Source organism: Brienomyrus brachyistius, unplaced genomic scaffold, assembly GCF_023856365.1.
Source record: "Brienomyrus brachyistius isolate T26 unplaced genomic scaffold, BBRACH_0.4 scaffold40, whole genome shotgun sequence".
Classification (NCBI taxonomy): domain Eukaryota; kingdom Metazoa; phylum Chordata; class Actinopteri; order Osteoglossiformes; family Mormyridae; genus Brienomyrus; species Brienomyrus brachyistius.
This window is the reverse complement of record NW_026042315.1, coordinates 2,933,153-2,949,247: the sequence shown is the minus strand read 5'-3', so window position 1 is coordinate 2,949,247 and position 16,095 is coordinate 2,933,153. Positions and strand designations below refer to the sequence as shown.

At 42.5% G+C, this 16,095-nt stretch overlaps 1 pseudogene; it reads left to right on the top strand.

Annotated features, from left to right (window-relative positions):
- Positions 1 to 299: 299 nt before the first annotated feature.
- LOC125722642 (E3 ubiquitin/ISG15 ligase TRIM25-like) lies at positions 300 to 6,683 on the top strand (annotated as a pseudogene).
- Positions 6,684 to 16,095: the final 9,412 nt, after the last annotated feature.

Below are 16,095 nucleotides of genomic sequence, written 5' to 3'. Positions count from 1 at the left end.
ATTTCTATCTACTGCACAAAATCAAAGAGTAGGATTATAGTTTGTTTACAGAAAAACAATGTCAGTAACTGTTATTCTCATAAAAGATAAATAAATGTTCGCTTTGGGTACAGTTTGTATAATGTACTATTTTGTTCATAAACTGCAGCTCCACTGTTTGCCCAGTCTGCTCTTCTCAGTCTGGTCTCAGTCCAAAACCGCACCTGCTGCAGTCTGAGAAGCAGGAAGTTCCTCCCACTGTCACACACAGACGACTGTGAGAGAAAACGAGACTGAATCCTATCAGTGTTCGTGGTAAAATGGCAGAAGCCAGAGTTGCAGTGGATGTAATTGAGTTAAGTTGTGCAATCTGTCTAGATCTACTAAAGGATCCAGTAACTATTCCCTGTGGACATAGTTACTGTATGAGCTGCATTAAGAGCTGCTGGGATCAGGAAGATCATGCTGGAGTTTACAGCTGCCCCCAGTGCAGACAGACCTTCATACCCAGACCTGTTCTGGGCAGAAACACCATGCTGGCTGAAGTGGTGGAGGAACTGAAGAAGACTGGACTACAAGCAGCTGCTCCTGCTGACCAGTATGCTGGACCTGGAGATGTGGAGTGTGACGTCTGTACTGGGAGAAGAAGTCCTGCCTGGTGTGTCTGGCCTCCTACTGTGAAACTGACCTGCAGCTTCACAACAAACTCCACCATGCAAAACAGCACAAGCTCATTGATGCCATCGGCCATCTGAAGGACAAGGTCTGTTCCCACCATGACAAACCGCTGGAGGTCTACTGCCGTACCCACCAGCAGTGTATCTGTTATCTCTGTACGATGGATGAACACAGAGGCCATGATACAGTCTCAGCTGCTACAGGAAGGGCGGAGATACAGGTCAGGCTAATTTAAAAGAATTTCCCCTTTCTATCTAAAACAATTTCCCCAAAGGGATCAGTGAAAGTATCAATTATTGTTATTATCTAAAAGTTAATTTTAAATAAATGGATTTTGTCTTAACACTTGTTCGTGTAATTGCTACGAAACACTCAGATCAAGTCTGGTTCGGTAAAGTTGTCATGACCTACTTGTCCGGTCTTACTAGCGGGGTTACTAGCTTGTCGGATTTAAGGTAGTCTGGGCAAAATGTAAGTAAACGAATATGAAGTCCATTTAAACTGTGGTACCTTACATCCGACAAGTTACCCCGAAAAGCCAGTAACCCTTCATAGTACAGAAGAATTCACTAGAGCCACAGTACAGTAAGGCCGTGCCCGCCGAAGATGTTTGTACGGGACGCCATGACACTCAAAATAAAATAAATAAGTATATCAAAAAATATAAATAAAATGATAAATATTTCAATAATGTATCCTTTTATTTTTAAATAATTTCATAAAATTTCATAAATTTCATAAAATTATATTTCATAATAACACTTGTCTTCTATGTATAATTTTTAAATTTGACAATTTATTGTTTCGTAATAATGTTGCGATTTTCATTAGACAATTATTATTATAAAATATTATTTTCACAATAAAGTTTAACTTTTCACATTATCGCCATGCATTTCTATACTGCATCAGGAGGTGTTTTGCAGGATTGGCACTGCAGCCACCGGATAAAACTCACACTGTTCCACTGGGACTGGTGTGGTGCTGAGGTGTCACCCACTGCACGGCTGCACTCAGGTTCTCATCCCTGAGGTGGTTCGTCGTGTGGTGGGTGCGGTAAGGCACTGTACTCAGTGTGTGCTCCTTACCTCCGTACCTTACCTTACCTTACCTACATCAACACAGTACAAATGTACATGTTAAAAAAGGTCTTTCGGTACTAAGATGTACGTAGATTAATACTTTTCTATTCAAGGTTAAAGGGTTCAACCTTTAAAGCATTGTGTTGGTTGCCATAGGATAATATTTTGGCTTTCAGTGATAACCAGTGAAGCTCAAAATTTATGAAAATATTAACAAAGAGGTTCATTGTTTTGTCTGATATGCTGAATTATGTCTGACTTGGAACAAATGAAGTAAAAGTAGTCAGGGCTGGAGTGGGACTGAATATCTAACCAGGAATTCAAGCCCCCGGACAGCCCAATATAAAACGATATAAACAATTACACTGTTATTATATGTTTTTATTCACACATCCATTTGCTAGGCTACTGAACACAAACATCCCCTTTGTCCTCTCATCATCTTTGGCCCTAGTGTGTTCTTCCTTTTCCCCACATGGCTGCATTTGGCTCAATGGGATGAGTGTGTGACACAGAGGCTGGGACCAGCTGGTTATGGGTTTGAGACAGGTCAGGAACCAACCTCACCTCTTTCATTTAATTATTGCTTTTCTATTCTTCCCAGTGTTTGTTAGTTCTATGTTCTGCTTGTGAAGCTTGTGCCTTGTTTTATTATGTTCCACATGTTTCTGTACTTTCTAAGTATTGAATTCCTTGTGTGTGTTTCTTACTTTCAGTGTTTGTGGGAGTTTTCCTAGTCTTGTGTTCATTAATATAAGTTACTGCACTTGTTGCCTGTTTTCCCTGCACTTTTGTTATTGGTTAATTGTCTCACATCTGTCTTTGTTAGTTCGCTACAGCAGCCTGAGCATTAGATTGGCTACAGAAACCGGCAATGCAGGTTGTGTGTCTGACACAGACAATCACATTTTGTGCAGCGTCAGTGTGAGCCATCGGACTTTATTCTGTATTCGCCACTCCTCCATCAGGCTGCCTCAACTGCAGCCATGTTTTCTGCAGAATGAGACTTTGGGAATTTTCCTGCTCCCAATAATAAGGTCGACAGCTCAGTCTTATCATTTATAAAATGGCATTTGACTACTAAATAAGCTTCCATATGTATGAATGTCCACTTGTCAGATGTTAGTCTTACTGCTTTGGCCTTTCTCACCTCTTCCTTTGTTTCTCTTTTTCTATCTTAAATGTTTCTGTCACTAAACCCTTTCATGTTTGCCTGGATGGGAGAATGTAGGTTGGATCCAGGATCCCCACAACCTCCCTAAATCCTGCGTTATCCACTATGGTGAAGGGTTGTGCATATTGACCAAAGCCTCATCAATCATTTGTTTCTTGGTCTCTATACTGGGAAAATTATACAGATTATTGGGTAATACCCTCACCAAAATCTGATATTATGTATTCATACAATTAAACTGAACCTTGGACACAATAATGACTAATAATAATAATAATTATTATTATTATTAAATTATTATGATGATTAAAACTTACGCTGCAGTGTGTGTGTACGCCGAAATATGTGCTGTACAACAGGTTTGAAACCGGTAATGAGGATTGTTCCACATTTTCAGTTTCCAAAGCAGTCACATGGTTGAGTGCAGAATGAAGCTTCAGATGACCATGGTCACGTGTTCAGGGTGGAACGAAAGAAACTGAAGCTGTGCTTCAGAATGTAGTGAATCGCTTTTTTATTGTCAAGCTTAACATCACTAGCTGCCCCATTCCCTCTGTTAGTCTACGTGTCATTTTCTTAGCTACTTTTTCCCTGGTGAGTTTTGACCCCTTATTGTTCCTTTATTGTGTGTCTTTCCAGTTTGGTTCAGTCTCCTTAATTCCCTTTGTCTTGGAGCTTTTAAGTGGATCCTCACCTTGTTTCCCTGCCTGCACCAGGCTGCGCCCCAACATGCACATTAAATATATGATATGTTCAAATTCTGAAGAATCTTTAATGAATCCCATTTTACACATTTTCCTTTCTGAATTTGCGTGGAACATCAGTGATGCAGACTTTGACACAGTTTCTATATGAATGGGTCAAACAGTCCAATATTAAACCAACTTCCCAGCGGATTCAGAGTTTTTAGGGTCGCAGGAGAAAAGATGCATTATTGTTGTTCACAGTGCAGTTTATACACAGTGGCCCATTATCAACTGACATGCGATCTGACATCAATCTAATAGGACGCCAGTTGAGTAGCCGGTCCTGCAGTGCAGCCCAGGACACATTCGCCTTCACACTGCTATAAGAATGTGGCCATATGCAGCCCAGACCACCTCCCAATGTGGGTTGAGTGATCGGATCTCAATGTATCTTCAATGCGTCCTGGGTAATTAGCGCTGTCCACTTGTGATTGGATCACCCAGGATGCATGTTAATACCAGGTGGAAACAGGACCAAAGGGTCTATGTCCATTGAATCCTACCTACAGTCAATAAATCATTAATGAACATCCATCCATATATCCATCCATCCATCCATCTATCATCCATCCATCCATCCATCCATCCATCTCCTATCCGGTAATCCAGGTCAGGGTCAGGGGGAGTGCCTGGAGCCTTTCCCAGGCAGCATAGGGCCCAAGGATGGGGTCCACCCTGGGCAGGATGATTGATGAATGTGATCTCAGCTAATGAAACAAACTTGTTTTGTCGTCTTGTTTCCTATCTGTAGAAACAAATGGGTGAAAAACAGAGGGAATTTCAGCAGAGAATTCAGATGAGAGAGAAGGAACTGCAGGAGCTGAGAGAGGCTGTGGCCTCATTCACAGTGAGTATGAACCTGAGGAGAAGATAACAGCTGGCTTGTGATCATATTGTATCTTCTTTCAGATTCAACAGATTGCAGATTTACAGACTTGTGCGGATTAATCAAATTAATGCTGCTGTGGGTTATCCTGGGTCAGTGGGATAAAGTTGCTAGATTACAGAGTTTAACCAAGTGTTGCAGCAGTAGTAGCTTATTTATTTAAAAAAATACCATAAATGCCTATTTGAGAAAAATGCAACTTTTCACAACCCAGCGTAATGCAAATAACCACTAAAAAAGTCACCTATTAAACTGAGACCTAATGGTGACAACCAACCTGCCCCATACAGCCACCAGTCTCTGCCAAATCCCTGCAGCTGACAGTGTATGAGCTTAATGAGCGATCATTTCCAATCAGTGCTGGCTGGGTTTCAGTACCTGAGGCGTCCAGCATGGTGATGCTCCAAACCTCAGCCCTGTGCTGTTTTTATACCTCCTGTCAGCTCACATCTCTATTGTACAATGAGGCTCTCTGGAGTCTCAAAAGGGGCCAATTGTAATTTACTGTCCTCTGCTCCCTGTGTCACCAACAGAGCTCAGCACAGTCAGCAGTGGAGGACAGCGAGAGGATCTTCACTGAGATGATCAGCTCCATTGAGAGAAGACGCTCTGAGGTGACAAAGCTGATCAGAGATCAGGAGAAGGCTGCAGTGAGTCAGGCTGAAGGAGACATGGACAGACGGAAGCAGGAGATTGATGAACTGAAGAGGAGACACTCTGAGCTGGAGCAGCTTTCACACACAGAAGATCACATCCATTTCCTCCAGGTAACAGAACAGCTACTTTGGCAATAAGAAAACCAGAGTATTCAAATGGATGCATATTGTCATTTGTATTTCAGCTAGTCTGTCATTGGTCAGATGTTAATGGTTCTGTTAATTAGATTGCAATACACATTTGTATTGATGAAGCTGTTTAATCAGACTGTGTGTCTGTAGAGGCGCCAGGCTCTTCCTGTCACTCCTGAAGCTGGATTTGGACCCAGAATCTCTGTCAGTCCCAGATCTGATTTTGGGAATTTGGGGAAGGCGGTTTCTGAGCTGAAAGATCAACTGGAGAATTTTTGCAGAATGAAAATGGCAGAGATCCATCACCAGGTTAATACATTTCTAGTCTGTTCATGTTAATATAGACCAGGGCTGGCCAATCTTACCCAGAAAGGGCTGCTTTTGCTGGATTACTAATTAGAGGACTGATTGGCTGAAGGGTCTCACACCTGGGGTTGAACAGCTGACCTAAAGGTTACCCCAAAGACCTGCGTACACACTGGACTTTGCGGGTAGAATTGCCCCCCCGATGTGTTCCATGCAGAGAGAGTATGCAGTACAGTCAGCCTCACATTTGTATGACCAAGTCAGTTTGTTTACAATAAGTTTAAATCTTTGTGATAACTGGTGAAAGAGCTTCACATTCTACTGGCTGCAAAACCCAGATCACATGAAATATGTTTCTTCTACATTATAGAAACCAAAAATCTGTATTATGTGTAACTTACCATGATTTGCAGTTTGTTAAAATGCCTGTTATTGTCCCTCATAATGATAATACCCCACTGCTGTTATCTCCACAGTGAGTGAAGTCCATCTCCCACAAGTAAATTCCTTTTACTCACATCCCTGTTTCTCTCTGTCTCCTTCTAGTTACCAAAGACACCGTCCTACCGGTATTAGTGCCCAGGACCAGAGCAGAATTCTTACACTGTGAGTCTGTTCACACACACGCTTCTCTCTCCCTGTATGAGGTGGAGTGTGTTTTATTGTGTTTCGTTTTCTGCTGCCAGTGGAGCTTCTCTTTCTCTCTCCCGCTGCCTCCTGGTCTTTCACATTTACATGAGCTTTTTATCTCAGTGGACTTTAAATCCAATTGCTAAGTAAGGCAAGTTTATTCAGGGTGCTTTTCCACTGCACCAGGTTCGGTACTTTTGGTTCTTTCCCTTTTCCATTAACTTCCGGTCGAGTACCAGTACCAGAAGTTCCAGTACCAAAAGCATCATTGCAGCTGGGGTACTTTTTCGGTACTTTGGAACTTTGGTGTGGGACTTACAAACACGTTCATTGTCAATTTAAAAAACAATTTTAAAAAGTCTAAAAGCCCAAAACACAAATAAACAGTTAACTAAAAAGAAGTGAGATTGTAGAGGCAGCGTATGACTAAACTCCTGCTAATTTAATTTATTGAAACAAAGCAGCAACAAAAACCTTTTAATCCCTGATTATAATGAACTGACAGTGTAGCAGACCTCAGGTCTTCAGGAAGCTTGTTCCATAGACAGGGAGCATAGAGACTAAAAGCTGCTTCAGCCTGCTTGGTCTTCATTCTGGGACACTGAGTAAAGTTTCAGGGGTCTGGATGCTTCACAAGGTTCAAGGAAGTTAGTGCCATTTAGTGCCTTGTAACAAGTAATAATATTTAAACCAATCCTGTGATGCTCAGGAAGCCAGTGCAGTGATTAAGGAGCTGTGTGATATGCTCCACTTCCTTGGTGTAAGTGAGGACTCTGGTGGCAGCATCCTGGATGAGCTGCAGCTGTCTGACTGATTTATTACCAAGACCTGCAAAGACACCATTTCAATAGTCTAGCCTGCTGGAAATAAACACATGAACAAGCTTTTCCGTATCTGGTTTAGAGAGAAATCCTTCTCTCTCTCTCTTATTGGGCTGGTTTCAGCTTCCGTTGGGTGGATCTTAAGCAGACCTTGGGCTGGACCTGGGAACACTGTACTGATGCCTCATTTCCACCAACATGGAGCCGGTGCTGGGCTGGTTGTCACTTGATGCCTTTTCAGAACCTGCCTGTGTTTCCACCAGTTTAAAAAATTCACATAAGTGACAGTGAAAGTAAAGGTTCATATGTATTCCGTTTTGTGGGATTTGTTCTTTTCTGTTCCAGAATAAGTTTTTATAAGCTGCCAACTGTCCTTTTAATGATCACGCTATTAAAGATGCCAATAACTGAACTTTGCAATCTGCCTCATAATCTGCGGCATGGTTTTCATTTACAATGCAAAGTTACTCTGATAATAAGCTGGCTAGTTGTTTTACTGCTGCCACCGGAAATATTAGACAAAACTATATTGGTTATTGACTGAATTATCCAGCTATGCGGACGGTTTGGACACGATGGCCCCTCCCACTTGCACTGATGTTATGAGAACTTTTTTTTAATTTTGTGTGGTGGCCTGTAGCCTTGTGCCTTTGACTGAATCACAGCCATGATATACCGGAGTATCTTCTTATATGTTATTGCTTAATTATACTGCACTCATAAAGCATTCTAAACACAGCTATAAATATTTATAAAAAAGCATAACACATTATATCCACCATTATAACGCTTTATGAATGCTTTATGACACACTCATCTATAAGGCACTATAGATACCTTCATAATGCAATACAAAGCATCCTTAATGCTTATACCGATCATTATAATGCATTATGAAGGTATTTATAGTGCACTAAAGAAGAGAGCTTCAAACATCATTCATTATGCATAATAAGCATGCCTATAATGTGTTATGCCTTTTGATAAATATTTAAAGCCATGATTATAATGCATAACAATGGATTATTATTTGTTGTGAATTTTACTAACAACATGGCCTTAAGTGTTCCAGAGATTTTATAGTGTTCCGTAATCTGAGCAAATGGAAGCATGTAGATGTTGCACAAAGAGGCTCAGTGAAGATTATAATTCTAATTGGTGATCAGTGTTGACACACCACAGCACACAGTGTACAACACCGAAATGTGTCCTCTGCTTTTAACCCATATGTGACATCGTGACATAGCAAGGGGCAGCTAATTCAGCGCCCAGAGAGCAGTGGTTTGCTTAGGGTCCCTCAGCAGTGCTTTGCTGGTCGGGGATTCAATCCAACAACCATTAAGCCACCACTGCCCACTGCCAATTACGGACCCTTGAGGAACTCCACATGTAATTTCTGTTCATTCAGATTCATAATTACCCTTCTGACAGAAAGTAGTGCATGACTTGTAAAAATAATTCAAACCCATTAAATAAGGCGGCGGCTCCACCTCCTTCCCTGTGCTCTAGTGCTCTAGTCTCACTGATAAAGGGCAGGTAGGAGTAGCTGGTTTGATCAGGGCTGCTGCATAGTTTTCATTTGACCCCATTTCAGTTTAAAGCATAAAAATCAAGGTCTTGATATTAAAATCAGTCATTAATAATGATTTTCCAGCCACAGACCTGATATTCAGTAAAGATCAGTTTAATGTATTAAACACATTGTCTGACCCAGTGTGTAGGTGACACACAACTGGAGTCAGATGAGAGAGAGTAGCTGTGGGCTTTGATGCACTTTGTTCCCCCTGAAGTCAGTCAGAGCAGGAATGGCTGACACTGGGGCTGCTCCTCACTGCCTAGTGTGGGCTATAGCTACAGCAGGGGATCCAAACCAAGTAAGCGGCGGGCGGTGAGGTAAGGGCCCAGCCTGTCCTAGATGTCATCATGCACTGTAATGCTGAAAGCTGGGAAACTGCCCTCGCTTTGTTTGGGTAGCAGGAACGTTTGGTATCACTCAGTAACAGCTCATCAAAACCTTTTATCTGCATCCTTATCTTGTGTGAGCTACGGTATCTATGGGCAGTGAGGTCCGGGGGGGGGCTTCCTTCCTTCCCTCACATTTGCCCTTTTTGTGCATTCGCTGACTGTGTACTTTTTTTCAGATTCATTAATATTGTCCTAAGACGGCACCTGCAGTCTTCCCCAAACTGGCTGTGACACTGAACATCTCCTAAGTCTGTGCTTTAGGGCCATGACTTCACACGACACGACTACACTTGCGTGCGTAGTTTACATCTATCTGGAGGATTGAGGGTCATGTCCACCAGGGGGCAGTGCGAGAAAACCATCTTGGTCGGTTCCTTCGTTTCCAGTCTCACTTGTTAGTATGAGGTTGTGGCATTAAATGTTGTACAAGGACGAGGGAGTCAAGATGGCGCTCTGAAGAACACGCTTTGATTAGAGCTGCAAGCCCACTTGTTTTGTTTACCATGTACTGTGAACTATATGCAGTTTTACTGCTGTCTGGTTTTATTTAATCACCCAGTGACTGCAATAACTATACATAGTCATGATTAGCTTGATGATAGGCTTGCTGACTTTCTAGCCTAAAGAAATAGGCTGAGTTCTGCTCACCTTGTTCAAGCCATTTTTGCCACAATCTAACAAAGGCTCCTTCTGCCTTATGTTTATATATAATCATACAATTTATTCTGTAAGGCACCTCCTACAATTTTTTCTGTATCAGTAAGACGACTGACTGGTTTGCAGGTTAAAGCAGTAAATCTCATTTATAATTTTCTTTTCTTCATCTCTTCCGATTCGAGCCAAGTCACTACTAAACCTTCTGACAAATTTTGCTACATGATGTTATTATTGCAATACTTTTTTCTGTATTGGGTCTGTTCCAGTGTAAGTCAGTTAATTATTAATTATGTTAATTATGCCTACCGCACTCCAAATTTGTCTTTAAACGCCAACATAGATGATTTTGATGAGGATTTTCAAGGTAATAGAACTGTTGCATACATATAAATGCGTATGCATATGTGTGCAGACTTGTCCCAAATTGAAAATCTCACGCCAGCCAGTTGATCAAAGTTAGCAGCCCCGTGAACTGCCGCTCTGAATTTGTAAAACGTAGGGAAACATACACAGACCTCGCGGCTGTGGTACGTGTGCAGGGAATATCAGAATTACTACTAATACTTAAATAGGACACGTGCGCATGTGCAAAGTACACAGCTTGACCAGAGAAATATGAACGTTTCCATGTACGCATACGCGGTGTAATACGCGAGTGCTGCGCTTTGCGGAGAACCAGCCTAGATGCGTCCGCGTTGGGAGCGTCGTGTCGTCGCGCTGCTGGAGAGAGGTGTGTGTCCAAAGTGGATTAAAAGACGTTCATATTGTGACCTAAAGACAAACTCACTTTTAGTGGTAATCTTTGTTGTGTAATTTTATGGTTAATATGTTTGATGAATGCTGTTTGTAATTTTATTTACCTGTAATTAAGCCTATTAGTTTAACACGCGCGTCATTTCGGCGCGTCTTCCCACCGGCGTCGCGCGGGCGACCAACATTTCCTGAGGTAATTCACATATTTGACTTTTTATATTTTATGTATCGTACAGAATAATAGAGCGCAGGCTAAAGTGCAGTTCGGCCCCAGCGGGTCTCTCAGCGTGGCGTGTCTCACAGCGCAGGGGGCAGCCGGAGCGCCGCAGACTCGGGCGGCTACATGAGTATATTGGGAATAAAATGTGTGTATTGGAGCGAGTTCTGTGTGAGTGAGTGTGTGAGGTGTGACAGTGATAATGATGGAGATGCTGGGCTTCGTCATGGGATTAATGGCTCTTCCTCCTGCTTACAGACTCCTGCCAGCTGACACTGGACCCCAACACAGCAAACAGATTCCTGTCTCTGTCAGGGGGGAACAGGAAGGTGACAGAGGGGGCAGAGCAGCCATATCCTAATCATCCAGAGAGATTTGACCGCTGCCCCCAAGTTCTGTGCAGAGAAAGTCTGACTGGCCGCTGTTACTGGGAGGCTGAGTGGGATGGAGATGGAGCCTGGATAGGAGTGACTTATAAAGGAATCGGGAGGAAAGGAGGGAGTGACTGTGACCTTGGATACAATGACAAGTCATGGATGCTGTGCTGCTCTCCTGACAGTTACTCTGTCCAGCACAATAATAAACAGACTGACATACCCATAGAGCCCTCAGGCTCCCGCAGAGTAGGAGTGTATCTGGACTGGGGGGCTGGTGCTCTGTCCTTCTACAGAGTCTCCTCTGATGGACTGACCCCCCTGCACAGATTCACCTCCTCATTCACTGAACCCCTCAGTCCAGGGTTTGGGGTTCATAGAAACTCCCCCGTGTCGCTGTGCATGCTGGGATAGCTCACTGTGTGCTGGAGGAATCATTTTTACCTTATCAGAGTCTCACATGTTGCTGCTTCTCCGTGGCAAAAAGGCAAAATCTCTGCTTTATAACCAGTATAACCCTTTTTACTCTGTCTGAAGTGTGACGTATGTTAATAATTGGGTTCTGTAAGCTGAACAAACATGTAGAATGACTGTTTTTCTCTGACTTATGTTCTATGTTGTCTGTAAATGCACCAAAACTGCCTAAACTAATTCATAGTACATGCAGTTGTACCAATGGAGTGAATTCTGATTCTGAATAAAATAAAATGTAATGAAATCTAAGCCTGATGAGTGGGGGGAGCTTTTCCCCTCCCCTCTATATGTATATTTTATATTTCGGTCTATATATTGTATTTGCTACCTGTACACTGACAATAAAGGCTTCCTATTCTATCCCATTAATGTCCTGGTTCCGCGCTGCCCAGAACGTAACTGAGTAACAGACTTAATCCGCGCTCTCTGCTCACTGAGCGCAGCAGCCTGATATCGCAGCGGCGACGCTTTGGCCAGCAGGGGGCGGCAGACGGCAGACAGTTTATTAACTCAAAACCTACAGCGGTCCTGAGGTAACTTAGTAAAGATAATGATATAATCAAATTAATCATATATTAACTAAGTAAACATAAATAACATAAAATCTTAATAAGTCACGTTAGTACAACAACAACAGAAAGGCACCTGATCATCAATGAAGTAGTGTAGGTGATTACCAATTACCAGAAAAAAAACACATAAATCCTGTTTCATTAGGAATCCTGAGATATATACAGTACTGTGCAAAAGTCTTAGGGAGTCATAGGAAATGTTTAAAGCTATTTATCTGGGTAGCAAATTTATATTTTCTCAGTATGAAAAAGAAAATTTAATATTAGAACATGTGCAAATTATGAGTAAAACAAAAAAAACTAAAAGGAATTTCTTATGTTCTCCAAAAAGTTACTGATATCTTGTTGGATGGCTAGATGAACACCAATATGGTTCCTAAACCTCTCCTCAGGTTCACCTCGGCCATTTCATGTATTTGTTAAATTCCACGACCAGCTCACTTAATTAATTAATGAAACTAGTTTTATAAAGTCACTGAGGTACTGATTAGCTATATGAGGTGATCTAGTGGTCATGTCAAAAAATACATGAGTATATTGAAAATACTGCCAATACTGGGATGACTTTAGGAGAGATTTTGAAACGGTTAAGGGCAAACAGTTTGACAGACATAATATCATAGGTTTAAATCAACATGGAGATCATTTTAAAAGTTTATGTGACTGCCTAATATATATATATATATATATATATATATATATATATATATATATATATATATATATATATATATATATATATATATATTATGTGTGCAGTTATATATATATGTATGGCCAGCCCACAGCTGTTTCTGCTCCCATTGCATTAATATGGAAGCTATCTGCTTGTGTTGATGTTTCGCCTGATATTTCAGGTGATATTTCAGGATGCAGGCGGGTGGACTGGGTGGTGGTACTGTTATAGTGGGGTTTGCTGGATAGATGGACGATTCACAGTTTATATTCCATGAAAGTCCACATATATCATTCCATTCACCCTACTCATGTACACCATCGCAGTGGCCAGCGTCCAGGCAGGATGTTCACCAGCACTTTTCAGTCTCTTAATGCATGTTACAGTGAGCAGCTGCCATTCTGCGAAAGTCTGGCTTCCCTCTTGGGGACATGATCAACAGAACAACGTGTGAAAGACAGTGAACTAAAGTGATGTGTGGCGGAAAAGTAACACTGCACATCACTCTGAACACACCATCCCCACTGTCAAATATGGGGGTGGCAGCATCATGCTCTGGGGGTGCTTCTCTTCAGCAGGGACAGGGAAGCTGGTCAGAGCTGATGGGGAGATGGATGGAGCCAGATACAGGGCAATCTTGGAAGAAAACCTCTTGGTGTCTGCAAAAGACTTGAGACTGGGGCGCAGGTTCACCTTCCAGCAGGACAACGACCCTAAACATAAAGCCAGGGCAACCATGGAATGGTTTAAAACAAAACATATATCCATGTGTTAGAATAGCCCAGTCAAAGTCCAGATCTAAATCCAATCGAGAATCTGTGGCAAGATCTGAAAACTGCTGTTCACAAACGCTGTCCACCTAATCTGACTGTACTGGAGCTGTTTTGCAAAGAAGAATAGGCAAGGATTTCAGTCTCTAGATGTGCAAAGCTGGTAAAGACAAACCCTAAAAGACTGGCAGCTGTAGTTGCAGCAAAAGGTGGAATTCCAATAAAATTGATTCATGTTTGTGGCTGTAATGTGACAAAATGTGGAAAAGTTCAAGGGGGCCGAATACTTTTGCAAGCCACTGTAAACCACAGGCATCACCCTAACGGTAAGAAGTGTGATCCGCTTACGACTGACACGCAGTAGAGACAGGATCCCATCCAACACGGGACCCACTATAGGCTCACACAGAAATAAAGGAGAAAAACACCAGCTGCCTTTTCCAAGCTGTTTACATTCCTGCGCTTCCTCATGGTGACAGTAACAGCCCGTGTCACATGACCACTGTCATGTCCTACCCATCACACCTGCCTGACCCTCCTGTCTCCTCACTAGCGTGACCCTCATGATTCATGCCTGTTGCTTGTTGCCCCTCGTTAGTCTTTGCATTTAATTATCTATTTGTCTCGTCAGCCCCAGTCCGGTCATTGATGTTAAACCTTCCTGCTGCCTGTGACCTTCCCGGTTGCCAGTCCTCCCATTTGTGATCCCTCACAATCCTCTTTGTTTCCAGTCTCAGCCCATCTAGTTCAGCAAACCCCCTTTTTGTTTCACTACCAAGGATGCAGAGATGAGAGTCTTTTACCAAGCGTACAGTGTCCAGAGTGGATGAGCATGACCACAGTGAGAAGAGGATCTGATGGATGGAGGACCTAAGTACCATAATCTTAGTAACGCATGAGCAGAATTGGACCATAAGAGGAACTGGCCGGCTCCATCTCACACATGGTACGTGGGTGTAGAAGTTACTCAAAACCATATGGCTGAAATCCTCCACATGTGCATTTTGAATGTACTGGGCATCATGTTTTGAGCCTGTTTTAACCATGAGAATCCTGTGAGGGGCGGCTCAGTGGGTAACAGGGCTGCCTTGCAGCTGCAGTGTCGAATGTTTCCATCCTTCTCCTATGCTGTCTGTGTGGCGTTTGTTTGCTCTCTTTATCCCACATGGGTTTCTTCCTGCAGTGACTCTGACAGGCATCTGTAAATTGCCCAGAGTCTATGACTGTGAGTGTGCCTTGTGATTAAATGGCATTCTATCCATGGTGGACCCCAGCTTTGTACCCTGTGTTTCCTGTAATTGGCTCTGGGATACCCTTGTGATAAGTGTTTGTAAGATGGATGCATCACATCTTAGTACTTGCGACGATCTGTCCCGTCTCCTCCTGATTGGGCCAGCAGAGCTCACTGCTGACACTCCGTAACTCTCCTAACCCTCCCCAGCTGTATCCCATCGTTGACGTTCTCCACCCTGATCTGTTAGCCTCCTACACCTCTCTCCCGTCGGTGATTACTGTGTATAAATGTTCCTGCTCTCATGGTTCCTCAGCTCCGTCATCATTCTTCCAAGTGTTGTTTGCTGTATTCCCTTAATAAAGCCTGTGTCTTTCCCAGAGCTACTGCATCTGAGTCGTCCTTAACCCACTTTATATTACTCATCACATAGAATATCCATTTACATTTAACCCCATGGACATTAGGCTTTTCTCGCAGGGGTCTAAGGTCAGAGAGCCCAATTGGACCAGTTCATCCAGATAAATACATTTGTAAAGAAATAGTAAATACATTTCCAATAAATTCCTATTACACATTGATGTTATAATCAGAAGCCACATTGTGAAATGGAATATATCCAAACAGCATTTTAATCTGACCAGTAGGGCATGCTGTTGTACCACTTGTAGAAACACTTTTGCATTTACCAGACTTGTTTACCCAAAGTGACTTACAGCAGTGGGAAGGGTTATGTTTTATGCATATTCTTGGGGGATTTGAACCCATGACCAATGATTCATAAATGCAACACTCTACTTGTTCAGCTAGAGAATCTCTATGAAAAAAGTCCTAATGACTTGAAGTAATCAGCTCCTAATGCCAGGTAGCTGAAAACACAATGAGGTTCTTCCTCAATGTGATGCTGCCCAACCCAGCAGACGGGAATCTGATGCATCAGACACGCCTGCCAGTGTCCAGTTTAACCTTTGGGGTCCGTGGACTCAATGGCCAATTAGAGATGGCAGACAGCTGTCCACATGGCCCCGATTGATACTGTTGTATATACATTTATACTTACTTACATTTTACTTATTTATCAGAAGCTTTTATCAAAACGACATACAAATGAGGAAGCAGATTGACCTTGTACAGTATGCAAAGTGCTTGGAAAGATTAAAAGCGATAAAACATTGTATCAAAGATCGAGTCCAAGTGCAACAACTTTGGCGCTATATGAAATTCCCAAAGCGCACCACTAGATGGCGGCTTCCTACCGTGAGCTGAAACAGCCGCCGTAGGAGTGATGCGCGGCAAGTTTCCCCAGCCGCCAACTA